Source organism: Equus quagga, chromosome 16 (assembly GCF_021613505.1).
Source record: "Equus quagga isolate Etosha38 chromosome 16, UCLA_HA_Equagga_1.0, whole genome shotgun sequence".
NCBI classification, from domain to species: Eukaryota; Metazoa; Chordata; class Mammalia; order Perissodactyla; family Equidae; genus Equus; species Equus quagga.
The window spans coordinates 48,591,413-48,606,590 of NC_060282.1; positions in this window are offsets into that span (position 1 = coordinate 48,591,413).

The window sequence follows — 15,178 nt, forward strand, 5'->3', positions numbered from 1 at the left end:
ACTTGGCTTGTTTCTCTATCTTTCTCTCTACCTCATTGAGTTTTTTGATTATAGCTGCTCTGAATTCATTATCACTTAGTTTACCTAATTCCAAGTCCTCAGGACTTAATTCTGTGTTTTTATTGTTTTCCTTCTGGTCTGGGGCTTTTATAAATTGCTGGATGGTAGAGGAGCGGTTTTTTCTCATGGTGGTAGAATTCAGTTGCAGTTACAGCCTGTCGCCACTAGATGGGGGTTGAGAGCGGCGTGTTAGCTCTCCGCCTTGGGGCAAGATGGCTGCGCCCACTGGCATTGCTGGGGGGAGGGGCTGTTACTCACACGCGCCGGTCTGGGTTCAGATCAGTTCTGTTCTCTGGTCTCCCAAGGCCCTTGATTTATAGGGTCCCGGCAGACGGAGGCTTTCCCCCCGTCAGTGGGTCTCCACTGAATCAGCGTCAGGAGTCCTGGATGATCCCCCGGTCACGTGGCCCCTCCCCTGCTCCTTCCCAACCCGCACCGCAGTGATCACAGACTCTAGGGGAGGGAGTGATGTTCTCTCCTACCGTTCCAGCACCTCTGAAGGTGCAAAGCTAGGTTTATGATCTCCTCCTTCTTGGTATTGTAGGTCTCTAACGAGCTGGCATTATGTTTATTCTCTGAAATTCAGTTCTTCCACTCTTTTGTTGTATTTTGGAGGGGAGAGAATCCCAGGTCAGCTCACCCCGCCATTTTGCTCCACCCACCAAAGTCTGTTGCTTGCATTTTTATTTTGTAATAGTTTTAAAGAAGTGGTGCCCTTGTAAAAGGAAGTGACTTCACTGACATCTGTACAGTAAAGATACTGCTTAGATGTGGCAGTATCGAGTTGTCTTTTTGATGGCTTTTTAGTGTAATGGTGCTAAACAATTTCAGAGCAAATCTTATTTCTCCTAGTCTTGGTTGGGAAATGAGACTCAAAGATGGAATGATTGGGGTTAAGAAGACTGATTCCTACTGAATTTCAGAAAGGAGATTGTCTCCATTCGCCATCCCCACTTCCTCATCACTTCAAAATCCTTGCAATCTGGCTTTTTCTTCTGCTATCCTCTGGAATTGTTTTGCTTAGATGACCAGCAGCTTCCTGGCTACTGACTCAAGTGGGCACTTGTTAGTTCTCAGGTCACTTGACCTTTGAAGCAATATCATTGCCTGCCATTCTTTCTTTGAGAAATGTTCTCTTAACTTTCATGAAAAACCACATAGTTCTGGCTTTTCTAACTCTCTGTTACTTTTTCTGTGTCTTTGCTATTAGTATGTCTTCCTGCTCCTTAGATGTTAATTTTCCTTAGAATTTGTCTTCAGACTTCTTTTCTTACTTTCAATGCTCTCTGCAGTCTTCCTGCATGACTCCATCCATTCTTGTGGCTTAAACCTAGTCTTATGACATATTTCTAGCTCAGACTGTTCTTCTGAGCTCCAAAACCTATACCTAAAACTGCAACTGGCTATCTCCACATGGGTGTGTCATAAACATCCCAAATTCCACATATTCAGAACCAGACACGTTTTCTCCAAACCCAGATCAATCCTCCCTCCTCTAGTCCCTGCCTCTGTCCATTCAGAAACCTGGAGGCTGTCCCCAATTCTTCCTTTTATTTGCATTCCACACCCAGTGCGAGATGAAGCCCTGCCAATTCCTTGTTACTAATGTCTCTCGAACCCAATCTATTCTGTGTTCTCTAATCCTAAAGCCTTGGTTTGAGCCATATTTCTTGGCCTGGACCAGTGGAAGAGTTTTCTAAATGATCTCTCTGCCACCAGTCTTGTTTCTCTCTAGTCCACTATTCTGTGATGTATTATGCTCCTTCTTAAAATCCATCAATAGCTTTCCATTAATTTTAGGATAAAACACAAGGCTCTAACTATCTGGCATGTATCTTTAATTTCACCCTGCTCTGCCTACTGTATCTTTGTTCCCTCCTTCACCACTGCACAAAGAAATATTTGTGGTTCTTTAATATGCCATTTTCCTATGCCATACTTCATTTATTCAAAAGATATTTCTTGAACAATTACTATCAGGGTCTAATCTATATGCTGCCTATGAACAAGACCATGCTCCCCTACCTCACAGAACTTACATTCTAGAAGAAGAGGCAGAAAATAAACATGCAGACAAATAAATAGGGTAATATCATGCAGTGACAAGTGCCATGGAGAAAAAAAAGAGGACAATAAAACAGAAAGAGTCTGGAGTAAGGAGGACGGTGCTCCTTCAGCTAAGACGTCAGGGAGGTCTCATTGAACTAAGCCCAGTCAAATGAAGATTCTGGGACAGAGTACTCCAAGAAAGAACAAGCAGCACAAAGCCTCCTATGGGAACAAGACTGGCATGTTCTAGAGACAGAAAGAAGGCCAGTGGCAGTGAGTGTGAGGAATGAAGTTTACACCTTCCTTCATGATGCTTTTGGGTGCATGTAAAAGAAACTCTAACTCAGATTGATTTAAACTATAAGGAAATTTATGATATACTATTTTAGGAAGTCTAGAAATGAGTGGGTTCTGGAGTTGTTTGATTGAGAGACTCAACCACATCATCAAGGATCCAGAACTTTTCCATCTTTCTGCATTGTGTTGCTCTCTTTGGTGACTGCTTTGTTAGAAGACAAGAAGCAAGATGAATGCCTCAGCTCCCAGGCGTCAAATCTAAGCCTGGCAATATCCAGAGGTAAATGAGAGAATTCTTCTTGGGACACTTCCCCTGAAGAAAACATTTCTTAAAGCCCCAGCAGACTTCCCCACAAGTCTCACTTGCTGTATGCTATGGTCTAAAAGTTTGTGTCCTTCCCAAATTCATATGTTGAAATGCTAACGTCCAGTATGATGGTATTAGGAGGTGGGGCCTTTGAGCAGTGATTAGGCCATGAGGGCAGAGCCCTCAGGAGTGGTATTAGTGCTCTTATAAAAGAGACTCCACAGAGATCCCGTACCCCTTCCAGCAAGTGAGGATACAAGATGTCTGCGTCCTAGAAGAAGGCCCTCATCCGACCATGCTGGCATCTTGATCTTGGGCTTCCAGCCTCCAGAACTGTGAAAAATAAATTTCTGTTGTTTATAGGGAACCCAGTCTGTGGCATTTTGTCATAGCAGCCTGAACAGACTAAGATAGTATACCAGGCTGTGTGCTCCTTCCTGAGCCAGTGGGAAGGGGAATTGGCACAAACCAGTACCTGTGTGGGCTAGATGTTTCGTTGGCAACCACAGTACTCATGACAGGACACGGGTTTGGGGTGGTAGACGAGTCCAGCTTGTGTGGGAGTGTAAATATTTTGGTAACTGCGAGGGAAGCATTTGGAAGTTTGAACAGATAGCTAGTACTCTCACTGCTGTATGGAGGGTGGTTACGGGTCAGAATGGGCATGAAGACCCCTGAAGTTAGGCGTTAGGAGGATGGTGCAGTAGTCTAGAGAGGAAAGGAAGATGCAGGTTAGTATGGAAGCAACAGATGTGGGGAGGAGTTCTACTTAGGATATTTTTGAGATGGAGTACACAGGACTTGCTGATGTGGAGGTAGTGGTGTGAGGAAAGGGGAGAACCAAGAAAAACTCCCAGAGTTTTGGCCTGAGCAACTGGGTGGTGGCATTCACTGAGATGTGAGGGACTGGCAGAGGGGCAGGTTTTGAGGGGCAGAGAGGTAGTTCAGTTTTTAACTGGCTGGTTCAAATGCCTATTAGACATCAGCTGGGAGGTAATATGAAGGTGGTTCCAGATTTCTCGACTGAGCAGTTGAGAGATGGGGTGGCAGATGTTGGATGGTCCCAGCAGTGATGACATTTATAACCTTGTCACTGAGTGAGGTTGACAGAGAAAGGTAGAGAGTGTAGACAGGGAAAGGATAACTAAGACCCAACCCCTGGGGCATTAAAAAAATTGGAGTTTAGGAAGAGGAAGAGAGCAAAATACATACTAAAGAAGAAGCCAGGAGGGAATGAGAGAAAAATAGACTTTCAAGAAGAGAGCAGTTATCAATGGTTTCAAATGCTGCTGAGAGAGCAAGTTCTATGAAAACAAATAATAGGCCACAGGGTTGGGAATTTTGAGGCTACAGATGACCTTAAAAAGCTTTTTCATAGAGAGATGAAGACAAAATTCTTACTGGAGTGCATTGGGTAGAAAGTGGGAGGTGAGAGATTATTTATGATTTGTGTCAGTCAGGTTTTAATCAGGGAAGCAGCGCCACTAAGTGTGATGTGGAATAAAAGATTCATTGTAAGGAGTGCCTTGCACAATTGGGGGAGAAGCTAGGAAGTAAAGGTCTGGGGGTCTTGGAAGATGAGAGTAAAGTCACTGACCAGGGGTCACAATGGGGAGCTGTTGAGAGGTCTGGATGTCTGTTGTTGCTGGGTTTAGTTGTAGGCCAGCAGTCACGAGAAATGTCTTTCCATTGAAATTTCCACCTCCTTATCCCCTTCACTTGACTGTTTTCTAACCATCTTTTAAAATTTCACTCAGGCATTGCCTTTCCCAGAAGCCTTTCTGGACCCTTCCAACACCTTACTTCTGGCTCTGTTGATTGTTTTTCTATGTGCTTTCATCGCACCCTCTGCTTACCTCTGTCACAGCACCTATCCTGTGGGCATCCCTTGGTATATCTCCTGGCTATTGGTAGGTGTCCCCAAATGTTTGTATAATTGACTTGAACCCTGTTTCTGTTTCTCCTGAGATCATGAACTCCTGGGGGTCAGGAACTGTGCTCACTTCATAAATGTTTGTTGACTGAATAAAAGAATAGATAGATGAATGGGTGAATGGGTAGGACCAGCAGGCAGAATAATCATCTAAGGGTTCAGGAATTTGTGGGTTGTGTATTTATTATCCACAGCTTCTTTACTTGTGCTAAATGACCCCCTTGATGTTCACAGCACATCCCTCTTCCTAGGAATTCTGGGACTTGGGGAACTTGTTCGTGTTTGGCTCCTATTATCCTATGTCATGTTACATATTTTGATCTTTTGTGCTCTGTCATCGTTTTTCTAAATTATTCTCATATGAAAGTCTGTCCCATCACTTTAATTGACCTCCTTGGGACATTTCCAGTTTTGATATGCTTCTCTTAATGTGCAGTGATATGAGATGATATGGCATTAGAGATGCAAATATTGTGTAAGTTTGAGATTTTGTTTTGGGTAGATTATGGAGAGACTTGTCAAAGGAGTAACTTGTAAATTAATTATGCTGAGTGTATATATTCAACCAAGGCAACCTGTCGGGTACAGCCTGCTTCATGCCCCTCCCACCTTGCAGGGAGCAGAGGTGCGTCCTCAGGCTCTTCAAGTAGGAACAACTTCTCTGCTTGTCTGAGATTCCCTGAAGGCAGCTTTTTGCACCCAGAGTGTCCTAACGTCATGGAGGAAACAAAGGCCTCTTCTGTGAGCTAGAGGTACCAGTTTGGCCAGGCAAAGACAAAGGGACATTTAAATAAGATCTCTAGAGAGTTACTTAGCCTCAAAATTACTTCTCGAAATTCTCATGTTGTGCAACACTGCAGATCTTCAGTGTATTTCTGTAACTGGTTCCAATATGTCTTATGTTGTAATTTTTCTTTTTGTCATGGGGAGGGAGTAGGGAAGGGATTTGTCGTCTTTTTTCCCCCTTCCGGAGAACTGCCAAAATAATTTTGACTCTCCCAGATGAAGTAAGTTTTAAAATTGTGGTTCTCCTGGGGTTCGTTTGGAAGAAGACACAGCAATTCTGAGAAACCAGCAGTGGGGGCTGCCAAGATGCTTCATTGCCCTGGCTGCGGCTTCTGTTTCCTTGCATTGGGGTCAGCATGAGAACAAAACCACAGTCAGAGCGGATGGGAGAGGCTTGTTCAAATGGTTGTCCTTGCCCACCTATAAGCTGCCTGCCTTGCTCAGCATCACTGCTTTAATTTGCTGATTGCAGTTGGGTTTTAGAGTTGAGTTTGCTCCAGAGGTTGGTCTCACTGCCTTTTGTTCTTTCCCAGGCTGAGTCGATCCTCCTGGCTGGGTGACACCTGGGAAAGCTGGATGCACAGCTGGCCCAAGCTACTTTTGGAGGTGTGCGGTGTCTAGGGTATTGGAGGTTGCCATACCCTAGAACCTCATCTCTCTATCCTGGGATTTGAGATAGAAGGGAAATGGGTGTGGCAAAGGGCTGGTAAGAATTTAGGGGTTAGATAAGAACCATAGAATTTCAAAGCTGCAAGGCGCTGTTAGACGGAGTTGCAGAGTGGAAGGAGCCGAAGTAACTGAATCAGACTGACTTGGAGGGCCTGGGGCAGTTCACTTAGCATATGCCAACCCAAGACACCTGTACTGTCAGCCTGTTGGGGAGATTGGTAAAGCAACAATTTTGAAATGGAATTTTATTGATGTTCAGTAAAGAGGAATGAGGCACAGCACTGTAGGGCCACCTTCTTAAGTACAGCTTTATAAGTACCAGAGAGTACAAATATTTAGCTTCTGAGTCTCAGTTTAGAAATCTGTAAAATGAGGTTGTTGTGAGGAAAATGAGATCATAAATTGAACAATGCCTGTCTCGTACAAGGTGGCTATAGTAAGTGCATGTATTGTTATCACCTAATAAAATAAGATAAACACCAAAATTCGGAAAAGTAGGTGATTTGCCCAGCAACACACAGCATTTAATGGCAGAACTCAAGAACAGACCCATTTTTCCTGACCTTCAGAGGAGTACTTTTTCCCATTTTACCATGATGGAATTCAAATCTTTGGGGTAAGTTCACATGAAAGAGTAAAATGAAATGGTTTGATTAAAAGTTTCTCATGATTCTTTTTTGACATCAAAATGATTTTAGTATGACAATGAGAGATTCTGCAGGCTGGAGGCAGTGGTATGGGCCTGCTGCCTGCCCAGGTTCTGATGTTGCTGGGCACTGTCCCTGCGGAAACCATTTACACGAGTTGCTCTGTGCAAATCCCTTAAGCTTGGTGCTGGGAACAAAGGATAAAAATCATGATCTGCATCTGAAATTTATTCATTGCTTCCTGGGGAAGGCAGATTAGAAAGTAAATCATTGATTCATAGTTTAATAAACTCTGATTGATGTTAGCATAGATGAGGACTACTTAATTCACATATGTGTGTTTGGAGTTGTCAGGAGCCACGGGTTCTGAACTGGCTCTAGAAGGCTGGGGAGGAGTTGGGCAGGCAAGAAGGGGTGGGGGCAGGGTGCGAGCTTGGGCAGAGACAGGGAGGAGTGTGGAGGCAGAGATGAATGACCAAGGTGTGTGCCAGGAGGAGCTTGGTATGGTGGACCTGAGGGGCCCCTGAGCAATGGGAGATTGGACCAGGAGGGAGTAAAACCTGAGCCATGCCAAGGAATATGGATTGAATCCTAAAGGAAACAGAGGGTTTTAATCAGTGTGTATGTGTTTGTGGTGTTCAGATTTGCATTTTAGAAAGACCACTGGCTGCTATTGGGAGGCTGGATGAGCAGAGACCAGGAGTGGACCTGGGGGACCTGAAAGTTATAGGGTCCCCAAAGTAGAGGCAATAAAGAAGGCAGGAAGAGAAGGGGACACTTCTGGCAGCAGTTGCTTAGGTTTTGTGTGAGGTGGGAGGTCAGACAGAGGAAGGGTCTGGGGTAGCCCTCAGGTTGGTGGCTTTGGCCTCCCAGGCTCAATGGTGCCTCTTACTGAGACACAGCAGTCAGGGGAGCTACAGGGCCCTTCTCTCAGAAGGAACTCATGCTTCCAAGCTGTCTTGAAATTGTTAATAATTTTACCTTTGAATTTGTGTTTTCTAAGTGAAGTCCGATGGGATGATGGAGTGTGCTTGGGAGCAGGGGAGATCTGGGCTGTTCCTTGCCATCCCATTGGCATATAGCCTTTGAGATGCCCCGGGAGTACAGAAGTTCAGTAGGCCCACTCAAAGTGAGGACAGGGTAAGCAGGTTTTATCAACACCTGATGCCCCCGAGAGGCCACAGTTTCCGATTGAGCCAGAGCTTACTGAGAATGCTGAAAAAAGTCCATGGCTGCTAAAAACACAAATGTTCAAGAATCCCTGCAACATCCTTTCTTTCGCTTCTTCTCTGTATTTGCTGAAATGATGATGTCGAAGGGAAGGGAAAGTCCTTTCTTACTCATGCATAGGCCACAGATACAGGGTGGTTAGAATGTGCACGTATCAAGAAGCAAAAGTAAAAACAATTCAGTTTGTTTTGTGTATGTTTCCACTATTTTGGTAAGAACCAAATACATGTGCATATATGAGCTGCAAAATGCAAAGTGTGTAATTTCTATGATTCCACATATGAAGTAAATGTTCCTGTATTTGCGTTTAAAACTGGTATTCCATAATATAAAGATGAGTGGGAAAATTCATGCTAATAATTAAAATTGTAATTTTTGTTTACCTAGAACAACTTTAAATAGCAAATAACAAACACCTTGACAAGTAGAGAGAGAGAGAACATGGAGGAAGGGAAAAATCTGTTCCTTTAACGGCACTTTCCTTTGCACTTCTATTTTCACTGGGTGCTGCAAATTATGTGCTGGCCATGAGTAGACAGGTTTGGGGAGAGAAAGATGAGGCATTTATGTTGTGTTTGTGGACATGTTGATTTTGAATTTGTGCTGTCTGGATTTTAGAACAAAAGATCTGGATTTGGGAATCAGCAGCAATGTAGTTGGCAGTTGGAATCATGGGCTGCAGTTATCCAGACACAACATCTAGGGTGTGAGGCCCAAGCTGGGAGCCCAGAGATGATGGTGCTAAGGGGATGGAGGGAAAGTGCTGCACTGGGTGTTTTAAGCTGATTGAACAGACGGCAGAGTTGAACTGGAGAGTAAGCCCATGGGACACTAGCCTGATTCTCAGTGATCAACAGGGCCATCTATGGCAGGCCCAAGATGGACTTCCCCTTTATTCTTTTATGAAGGAAAAGGAGTCCTCAGTACCCATGTTCTGAGTAAAGTATTGCCCTACCCACTCTAGGCAAGGATACTTCCTCCAGTTGCCTGGAAGTGGCCAGATAGTAGAACATCATCAATAGCTATTATAAATTCATTTGTTGATGGATACTTAGGTTGTCTCCATATCTTGGCTATTGTGAATAATGCTGCAATAAACATCGGGTGTGGATATCTCTTTGAGATACTGATTTCATTTCCTTTGGTTGTATACCCAGAAGTAGGATTGCCGGATCATGGGGTAGTTCTACTTTTGATTTTTTGAGGAACCTCCATACTGTTTTCCATAGTGGCTGCACCAATTTACAATCCCACCAAGAGTACACAAGGATTTCCTTTTCTCCACATGCTCACCAAAACTTCTCTCTTATCTTTTTGATGACAGCCATATTAGCAGGTATGAAGTGATATCTCATTGTGGTTTTGATTTGCCTTTCCCTGATGATTAGTGATGTTGAGAGCCTTTTCATGAGCCTGTTGGCCATCTGTATGTCTTCTTTGAAAATATATCTATTCAGACCTTCTCCCATATTTTAATCAGGTTATTTAAAATTTTTTTTTGCAGTTGAGTTGTATGAATACTTTATATATCTTGGATATTAACTCCTTATCAGATAGGTGGTTTGCAAATATTTTCTCCCATTCTGTAGATTGCCTTTTCGTTTCATTAACCATTTCTTTTGTTGTGAGGAAGCTTTTTAGTTTGATGTAGTCCCACTTTATTTTTGCTTTTATTGCCTGTGCTTTTGGTGTCATATCCAAAAAATCATTGCTAAGACCAATGTCAAACTTTTTACCCATGTTTTCTTCTAGGAGTTTTATGATATCAGCTCTTATATTTAAGTCTTTAATACATTTTGAGTTAATTTTTTGTGTGTTGTATAAGATAAGAGTCCAAGTTCATTCTTTTTCATTTGCACGTGGATCCAGTTTCCCCAACACTATTTATTGAAGAGACTATCCTTTTCCCATTGTGTATTCTCGGCACTTTTGTCAAAGATTAGTTGATCATAGGTACGTGGACTCTCTATTCTGTTGCATTGGTCTATGTGTCTATTTTTATGCCGGGACCATACTGTTTTGATTACTATAGCTTTGAGAGATGAATGGATAAAGAAAATGTGGAATATATATACATACAATGGAATATTATTCAGCCATAAAAAAGAAGGAAATCCTGTAGTTTGTGATGACATGGATGAACTTAAAGGAAATTATGCTAAGTGACATAAGCCAGGCACAGAAAGGCAAATACTATTTGATCTTATTTATATAGAGAATCTAGAAATGTCTGACTCATACAAGCAGAGAGTAGAATGGTGGTTGCAGGGGCTGGGCAATGAGGGAAAGGGGTACAAACTTTCAGTTATAAGCTGAATAAGTTTAGAGGATTTAATGTACAGCATAGTGACAATGGTTAATAATACTGTACTGTATACTTGAAATTTACCAGGAGAGTTGATCTTAAGGGCTCTCATCACACACAAAATGTAACTCTGTGAGGTGATGGATGTGTTAATTAGTTTTACTGTGATAATCACTTCACGATGCATATGTACATCAAATCATCATGTTTTACATCTTAAATATATACAATTTTTATTCTCAATTATACCTCAATTAAGCTGGAAATCTATATGAGATTGCCTAGAATACACATAAATAATCCACAAAGTTTTATAAATAATAAATAGTATATTAGGCAGAAATCCTTCTCCTCTCCCTTGATTGATGAGAAATTTGAGCCCCCCTCCCCCAAGGAACTAACTGATATACGTAAAGCTTGAACCAGTACAGGGCCTGACCCATGGCAGATGCTCAATAAATGGCAGTTATCTTTGAGTTACTTATGCAGGGTTACATAACCATTGTTGCAAGACAGACTGAAGGCAGGCACCCAATTTCTACTCCACATTACACTATCTTCCTGGTTTGCTAAGGCTGAAAGGAAAAATGAAGTTTAGAAATTATGATGACTACTATCTTAACTGTGCACTTTAGAGATTGCCGAGAGCTCTCATGGAATGCAGAGGTTAAGAGCACAGACTCCAGAATCAGATTTTCTGAGCTTAAGTCGTGACTCTGCTGTTTCTTGGCTATGTGTTGTTGGGAAAGTTACTTAACCTCTCTCAGGTTGATTAGCTTGTTTGTGTAATGAGGATAATAATAGCACCTATATCAAGGGATAGGATGAGATAACACTTGGAAAGTTCCTAGAAATGCCGTTCAGCACAGAATAAGGAAATAATTAATGTTTGCCATCATCATCATCATATTCATTATTTCTTTTGTTACTTACCCTATCCAGTGAGATAGGCAGGGCAGGTATTATTGCTCTCATTTTACAGGTGGTCACATAACTTGTTCAAGATCATGAAGTCATAAAGGAAGATAAGTCTCCTGACTCCTAATTTAGTATTGCAAATACGTTAGTGTTCTGAATCTCTAAAGACAGGAAATGGATGATGTGTAATCTCACTAAGGTGAGATTAAACCCAAAGCGTTGAGTATTGAATTTCTTCCTTTTTCTAGGAACACCTGACCATGCCATTCCTGGGCTATGAATCATGCAGAAAGTTCCAGTTTCTCCCAAGCTCTGTGCACTTTCTCCTCCTCAATTTTTCTGTTCCTACCAGACTCAGTTGTGAAACTAGTGCCATGTTATTCCATGAAAAATTGTATTATGGTCAAATAATTTGGGAAATAGAGCTACAAGATTTCTATCCAGAATTTCTAGCAATGCTTATTAGTATTCCATAGATTGAAAGCCATTCAAAATTTCATTAAACCCAGGGTTTCTCTGAGTTATTTGTCTACAGGACTGTATTCCACATTATATCTGTGTTATTATCCCACTAAACTAGTGCTGAGTTGAGTACACCTTGGGAAAAACTGTAGGCCTGATTTACCTCATGTGCTAGAACCCAGATGTACTTGTTCATCTGCCCATTCATTCATTCAGTGAATAGTAATAGAATATCTACCATGTGCCAGGTTCTGTACTAAGCACTGGGAATGCTACAGTGAGTGATGCAGGCATAGTCCCTGATTGTAAGACACCTATAGCCTCTTGGGCTCTCCAGGCATTAATAATCAAATAAATAATGTATAATCAAATAATAATGTATAATAATCATATAAAATAAATGTAAAATTACAAAATTACATAAGAACTATGAAGAAAACTGTTCCATAGAAAAACTCAACAGAGTAAATCAGTGTGTATGGGGGACTCAGGGGGAGGTGTTGTAGGGAGAGAAAGCTTTCTGAGGAAAGAGAAGAATGTGTGCAGAGGCTGTGGATGAGAGGAAGCCTGATGAAGGCCAGTGTGACAGGAGCACCGAGAACAAGGACAGTAGCATGTGGGGTGGGGCTGGAGGGGTAGGCAGGGGGCTAGGTCCAGTGGACCCTCACAAGCCTGTTAGGGGTTTTGGTCTTTAAGAACCACGGGAAGCCAATTAATTGGTCAGGGCTGGGATTATGGGGATGTGAGTGAGGCACTTGCCTCAGGCACAACATTTAAGGGGTGCCAAAAAACTCAGTAATCAAGATAAATAATGCAGTATTTTAAAAAATCAATATTAATGAAAAAATAATCCAGGATGAACAAACCATAGAAATTCTAAATAAAGATAAAATCTCACAGTGCTATGCAAAGTCATATTGGAGCCTGTGGAAAAAGGAAAACTGTATGCCCCTATGTACATGTTTGTATGTATTTTAAATGGTTAATTTTCCCCAGAACATTAAAATAGAAGTGATTTTGGAAATATTGATGAGTTAGCTTCCATTAAAGCTAGAAAAGTAAAATTATAATATTCAATTCTGTTTCGGTATAAATAAAACATTAAACTTAAAATATTGTTGTGAGTTTTAATAACCTGTTTTTTAAATTTTCAATATGTTTTTCACTACTTCAATGTTCTGGAAAAAAGTTAACCATTAAAAAACACAAAAAATGTGTATATAAGGGCACACATTTTTCTTTTGCCTCAGATTCCGACATTGCTTGGCACTTCCCTGAATAAGGGGATGATGGATCAGATAACGCTTTTGCAAGAGTCATATCTTTTTCTGACTACACCATGGGGAAAGATTGGTGGAGGGAGTAAACTCATCAAGAATGGCTCTCCTGCGGGCTGGCCCCTGGGCTTCACTGGTTCAGATCCTGGGTGTAGACCTAGCACCACTCATTAGGCCATGCTTAGGTGATGCCCCACATAGCAGAACCAGAAGGGCCTACAACTAGAATATGCAACTATTGAACAGGGGACTTTGGGGAGAAGAAGAAGAAGAAAAAAGAAGATTGACAACAGAGGTTAGCTCAGGTGCCAATCTTTAAAAAAAACCAAAAATGAATGGTTCTCTGGTGTCTCCATTGCACAAGTAGATGGATACTGGTACTGTTCTGTGAGATGACGACAGCTGGAGGAGGAGCAGGTGTTTTGGAGGGGAGTGTAGATTATTGTCTTTTTCTTTAATATGTTGAGTCCTGAGGTAGCTTTGAACCTCAACTATCTGATACTTTCAATTTCTCAAAGAAGAGTTATCAAGTAGGCAGTTGGATAAAGAGATCTGAAGCTCAGAGGGAAACCTTTTAACTCAGGGTTAAAGGTGTAAGCTGGGAGTCATGAATCTGCCTATAGAAGATAACTGCAAGAGACGAGATCATCTATGGCAAGTCTCAACTGTGGGTGCACATTTGAGTCACTTAGAAGGCTTTTAAACTTCTTGATGTCCAGTCATCATTCCAGACCAACTAAATCAGAGTCTTCAGAGGTGGGGTCCAGGCATAGGTATTTTTAGGAACAGTTTCTTAGGGACTTCTGCTTCCAAGAAGATGGAATAGATATACTTTTCCTTATTCTTCCTGCTAATTGCAACTAAAAACCTTGTATATTATATGTAAAACAAATATCAGAAGGCTCTGAAAGGTGGAGAAAAGAAGACAGACTGGATAGGGACCTCAGAACCAAGGGAACAACATGATGGTGAATTCCCTGCCTTTTCTTTCTGCCTCATATATCCAAGACTTGGAGCTAAAGAGGGCGGTAACCTGGAAATGGCAACAGTCACAGAAAAACAAAATGACCTAACAAAACCTTGCCATCTTTAGCCAAAGGACCAAGGAAGGGGAAGCCTAGAAAGACAGAACACTTTTAGACAACAACTACTCTACTATGGCCAAACACCACAGAAAAAACTGTGGCCCCACACCCATACCAGAAAAGGCTGAGTGGGGAGCCTAGACTTCCACCTTCATGAAGCTCTAATGAGACACCAACACTTTTGCCAGGGTGATGTCAGAGAAGAAAAAATAGGGAGCTTGGTCTGTTATCTTCTCCAGCTGGTAAGGAGCTCTGCTCACCCTGTGGTGTCAGTGGAGATCGCATGGAGAACCTCAAGTTCCACCCCCACCTAGCTGTAACTAGTGTCCCTCCTCCCCTCTGTTAGGTATTGTCAAAGGAGGCCTGATGAGAGTCAGGACTTTCGTCATTGCCCAGTGATATTGAGGCCACCCCCATCCAGCAGTAATGAGGAGCCCTTGGGTGTCAATGGTGACCAAGTAGGTAACCTGGAGTTCTAACTCTATCTGACAGTAATAGTGTGACACCACCCCAACCCTCCCCTGCTGGACTAGTGTTAGAGACATCAGCTAAAATAGAGCCTTCAATAGGACCCAGAGTCTTATAACATTATATAAAAATGGTCCAGTCTTCAATAAAAATCATTCATCATACCAAGAACAAAATGATCTAAAAATGAATGAAAAAAGACAATCAATATATGGCAAAACCAAGATGATAGAGATGTTAGAATTTTCTGACACAGGGATCATGTCAGCAAGATGGTGAAATAGGAATCTCTGGACTCCTGCCCTCCCATGAATACAGTGACTCAATAACAATGCACGAACACAGTCTCTTTGTGAAAAATTCAGAAACTAGCTGAAAGGCTTTTGCACTCTGAACAAGTGTGGAATCAGCCACATCAAAGCTGCTGGGTAAATTTGAAACATCCTTTTGCCATAATCCCTACCCCTGGTACAATGCTGTACAATAGGAAGGAAACTCGCAGCTCCAAGCTTTTTCCTGGAGAGAGAAAGAGTTGGACCACATATCCAATGTTCTAAATTTTCCAGGGATGCCTGAGCAACTCACTTCTGTCTTGCCAGTCCCAGAGTGCTGATGGGCATACTCTAGATGTTTGAGAACAGTGAGAACAAAGATAGCAGCTTGAACTAGCACACAAATAGTTGCC